Source organism: Pan troglodytes, chromosome 20 (assembly GCF_028858775.2).
Source record: "Pan troglodytes isolate AG18354 chromosome 20, NHGRI_mPanTro3-v2.0_pri, whole genome shotgun sequence".
Taxonomy (NCBI): Eukaryota; Metazoa; Chordata; class Mammalia; order Primates; family Hominidae; genus Pan; species Pan troglodytes.
The window spans coordinates 63,897,764-63,903,781 of NC_072418.2; positions in this window are offsets into that span (position 1 = coordinate 63,897,764).

Consider the following 6,018-nt stretch of genomic DNA (forward strand, 5'->3'; position numbering starts at 1 on the left):
TGAAGGTATTTCCATGTTTATATAGATGGTGGTGTAGATATTACAATGTTTATACAAATAGTGGTGTAGATATTTCCATGTTTATACAGATCGTGGTGTGGATATTTCCATGTTTATACAGATCGCGGTGTAGATATTTCCATGTTTATACAGATCGCGGTGTAGATATTTCCATGTTTATACAGATAGCGGTGTAGATATTTCCATGTTTATACAGATCGTGGTGAAGATATTTCCATGTTTATACAGATCGCGGTGTAGATATTTCCATGTTTATACAGATCGCGGTGTAGATATTTCCATGTTTATACAGATCGCGGTGTAGATATTTCCATGTTTATACAGATAGCGGTGTAGATATTTCCATGTTTTTACAGATATTGGTGTAGATATTTCCATGTTTACACAGATTGCGGTGTAGATATTTCCATCTTTCTACAGATGGCATTGTAGATATTTCCATGATTATAGAGATGGCGGTGTAGATATTTCCATGTTTATATAGATGGTGGTGTAGATATTACCATGTTTATACAGATAGCGGTGTAGATATTTCCATGTTTATACAGATAGTGGTGTAGATATTTCCATTTTTATACAGATGGCAGTGTAGATATTTCCATGTCTATAGAGATGTCGGTGTAGATATTTCCATGTTCATTGAGATAGCTGTGTAGATATATCCATGTTCATAGAGATAGCAGTGAGGATATTTCCATGTTTATAAAGATAGCAGTGTAGATATTTCCATTTTTATAGAGATAGCAGTTTTGATATTTCATATTTATACAGATAGAGGTGTAGATATTTCCATGTTTATACAGATTGCGGTGTAGATATTTCCATGTTTATACAGATCGTGGTGAAGATATTTCCATGTTTATACAGATCGCGGTGTAGATATTTCTATGTTTATACAGATCGCAGTGTAGATATTTCCATGTTTATACAGATAGCGGTGTATATATTTCCATGTTTATACAGATAGCGGTGTTGATATTTCCATGTTTATACAGATGGCAGTGTAGATATTTCCATGTTTATAGAGATGGCGGTGTAGATATTTCCACGTTCATTGAGATAACGGTATAGATATATCCATGTTCATAGAGATAGCAGTGAGGATATTTCCATGTTTATACAGATAGCAGTGTAGATATTTCCATTTTTATAGAGACAGCGGTTTTGATATTTCATATTTATACAGATAGAGGCGTAGTTATTTCCATGTTTATAGAGATAGCGGTGTAGATATTTCCATATTTCTACAGATGACTGTGTAGATATTTCCATGTTTGTACAGATGGCACTGTAGATATTTCCATGTTTAGAGAGATAGCGGTGTAGATATTTTCATGTTTATTCAGATTGCGGTGGAGATATGTCAATGTTTATACAGATAGCAATGGATATATTTCCACGTTAATACACATAGCAGTGTAGATATTTCCGTGTTTATACAGATCACGGTGTAGATATTTCCATGTTTATACAAATCATGTTGTAGATATTTCCATGTTTATACAGATCTCGGTGTTGATATTACCATGTTTATAAGGATAGAGGTGCAAATATTTCCATATTTATGCAGATAGCGGTTTAGTTATTAGCAGGTTTATACAGATAGCGGTGTAGATATTTCCATGTATAAACAGATGTCTGTGTATATATTTCCATGTGTATACAGATGGAGGTGTAGATATTTCCTTGTTTATACAAATAGCGGTGTAGTTATTTACATGTTCATACAGATCACGGTGTAGATATTTCCTTGTTTATACAAATAGCGGTGTAGTTATTTCCATGTTTATACAAATCGTGGTGAAGATATTTCCATGTTTATACAGATCGCGGTGTAGATATTTCCATGTTTATACAGATCGCGGTGTAGATATTTCCATGTTTATACAGATAGCGGTGTAGATATTTCCATGTTTTTACTGATATTGGTGTAGATATTTCCATGTTTACACAGATTGCGGTGTAGATATTTCCATCTTTCTACAGATGGCATTGTAGATATTTGCATGATTATACAGATGGCGGTGTAGATATTTCCATGTTTATATAGATGGTGGTATAGATATTACCATGTTTATACAGATAGCGGTGTAGATATTTCCATGTTTATACAGATAGCGGTGTAGATATTTCCATTTTTATACAGATGGCAGTGTAGATATTTCCATGTTTATAGAGATGTCGGTGTAGATATTTCCATGTTCATTGAGATAGCTGTGTAGATATATCCATGTTCATAGAGATAGCAGTGAGGATATTTCCATGTTTATACAGATAGCAGTGTAGATATTTCCATTTTTATAGAGATAGCAGTTTTGATATTTCATATTTATACAGATAGAGGTGTAGATATTTCCATGTTTATACAGATTGCCGTGTAGATATTTCCATGTTTATACAGATCGTGGTGAAGATATTTCCATGTTTATACAGATCGCGGTGTAGATATTTCCATGTTTATACAGATCGCAGTGTAGATATTTCCACGTTTATACAGATAGCGGTGTATATATTTCCATGTTTATACAGATAGCGGTGTAGATATTTCCATGTTTATACAGATGGCAGTGTAGATATTTCCATGTTTATAGAGATGGCGGTGTAGATATTTCCACGTTCATTGAGATAGCGGTGTAGATATATCCATGTTCATAGAGATAGCAGTGAGTATATTTCCATGTTTATACAGATAGCAGTGTAGATATTTCCATTTTTATAGAGATAGCGGTTTTGATATTTCATATTTATACAGATAGAAGTGTAGTTATTTCCATGTTTATAGAGATAGCGGTGTAGATATTTCCATATTTCTACAGATGACTGTGTAGATATTTCCATGTTTGTACAGATATCAGTGTAGATATTTCCATGTTTATAGAGATAGCGGATTAGATATTTTCATGTTTATACAGATTGCGGTGGAGATATGTCAATGTTTATACAGATAGCAATGGATATATTTCCATGTTAATACACATAGCAGTGTAGATATTTCCATGTTTATACAGATCACGGTGTAGATATTTCCATGTTTATAAGGATAGAGGTGCAAATATTTCCACATTTATGCAGATAGCGGTTTAGTTATTAGCAGGTTTATACAGATAGTGGTGTAGATATCTCCATGTATAAACAGATGTCTGTGTATATATTTCCATGTTTATAAAGATGGAGGTGTAGATATTTCCTAGTTTATACAAATAGCCGTGTAGTTATTTCCATGTTTATACAGATCACGGTGTAGATATTTCCTTGTTTATACAAATAGCGGTGTAGTTATTTCCATGTTTATACAGATAGCGGTGTAGATATTTCCTTGTTTCTACAAATAGCGGTGTAGATATTTCCATGTTTATACAGATCACGGTGTTGATATTTCCTTGTTTATACAAATAGCGGTGTAGTTATTTCCATGTTTATACAAATAGCGGTGTAGATATTTCCATGTATATACAGATGGCTGTGTAGATATTTCCATGTTTATACAGATGGCTGTGTAGATATTTCCATGTTTATACAGATGACTTTGTAGGTATTTATATTTTTATACAGATTGCGGTGAACATATTTCCAAGTTTATAGAGATAGCTGTGCAGATACTTCCATGTTTATACAGATAGCGGTGTAGATATATCCATGTTTATACAGATCGCGGTGTAGATATTTCCATGTTTATGCAGATCGCGGTGTAGATATTTTGATGTTTATACAGATAGCGGTGTAGATATTTCCATGTTTTTACAGATATTGGTGTAGATATTTCCATGTTTACACAGATTGCGGTGTAGATATTTCCATCTTTCTACAGATGGCATTGTAGATATTTCCATGATTATACAGATGGCGGTGTAGATATTTCCATGTTTATATAGATGGTGGTGTAGATATTAACATGTTTATACAGATAGCGATGTAGATATTTCCATGTTTATACAGATCGTGGTGAAGCTATTTCCATGTTTATACAGATCGCGGTGTAGATATTTCCATGTTTATACAGATAACGGTGTAGATATTTCCATGTTTATACAGATCGTGGTGAAGATATTTCCATGTTTATACAGATAGCGGTGTAGATATTTCCATGTTTTTACAGATATTGGTGTAGATATTTCCATGTTTACACAGATTGCGGTGTAGATATTTCCATCTTTCTACTGATGGCATTGTAGATATTTCCATGTTTATACAGATGGCGGTGTAGATATTTCCATGTTTACATAGATGGTGGTGAAGATATTACAATGTTTATACAGATAATGGTGTAGATATTTCCATGTTTATACAGATCGTGGTGAAGATATTTCCATGTTTATACAGACCGCGGTGTAGATATTTCCATGTTTATACAGATAGCGGTGTAGATATTTCCATGTTATTACAGATCGTGGTGAAGCTATTTCCATGTTTATACAGATCGCGGTGTAGATATTTCCATGTTTATACAGATAGCGGTGTAGATATATCCATGTTTATACAGAACGCAGTGTAGATATTTCCATGTTTATACAGATCGCGGTGTAATTTCCATGTTTATACAGATAGCGGTGTAGATATTTCCATGTTTTTACAGATATTGGTGTAGATATTTCCATGTTTACACAGATTGCGGTGTAGATATTTCCATCTTTCTACAGATGGCATTGTAGATATTTCCATCTTTATACAGATGGCGGTGTAGATATTTCCATGTTTATATAGATGGTGATGTAGATATTACCATGTTTATACAGACAGTGGTGTAGATATTTCCATATTTATACAGATCGTGGTGAAGATATTTCCATGTTTATACAGATCGCGGTGTAGATATTTCCATGTTTATACAGATAGCGGTGAAGATATTTCCATGTTTATACAGATAGCGGTGTAGATATTTCCATGTTTATACAGATAGCGGTGTAGATATTTCCATGTTTTTACAGATATTGGTGTAGATATTTCCATGTTTACACAGATTGCGGTGTAGATATTTCCATCTTTCTACAGACGGCATTGTAGATATTTCCATGTTTATTCAGATGGCGGTGTAGGTATTTCCATGTTTATATAGATGGTGGTGTAGATATTACAATGTTTATACAGATAGTGGTGTAGATATTTCCATGTTTATGCAGATCGTGGTGTGGATATTTCCATGTTTATACAGATCGCGGTTTAGATATTTCCACGTTTATACAGATCGCGGTGTAGATATTTCCATGTTTATACAGATAGCGGTGTAGATATTTCCATGTTTATACAGATCGTGGTGAAGATATTTCCATGTTTATACAGATAGCGGTGTAGATATTTCCATGTTTATACAGATCGTGGTGAAGATATTTCCATGTTTATACAGATCGCGGTGTAGATATTTCCATGTTTATACAGATCGCGGTGTAGATATTTCCATGTTTATACAGATAGCGGTGTATATATTTCCATGTTTTTACAGATATTGGTGTAGATATTTCCATGTTTACACAGATTGCGGTGTAGATATTTCCATCTTTCTACAGATGGCATTGTAGATATTTCCATGATTATAGAGATGGCGGTGTAGATATTTCCATGTTTATACAGATAGCGGTGTAGATATTTCCATGTTTATACAGATCGTGGTGAAGATATTTCCATGTTTATACAGATCGCGGTGTAGATATTTCCATGTTTATACAGATCGCGGTGTAGATATTTCCATGTTTATACAGATAGCGGTGTAGATATTTCCATGTTTTTACTGATATTGGTGTAGATATTTCCATGTTTACACAGATTGCGGTGTAGATATTTCCATCTTTCTACAGATGGCATTGTAGATATTTGCATGATTATACAGATGGCGGTGTAGATATTTCCATGTTTATATAGATGGTGGTATAGATATTACCATGTTTATACAGATAGCGGTGTAGATATTTCCATGTTTATACAGATAGCGGTGTAGATATTTCCATTTTTATACAGATGGCAGTGTAGATATTTCCATGTTTATAGAGATGTCGGTGTAGATAT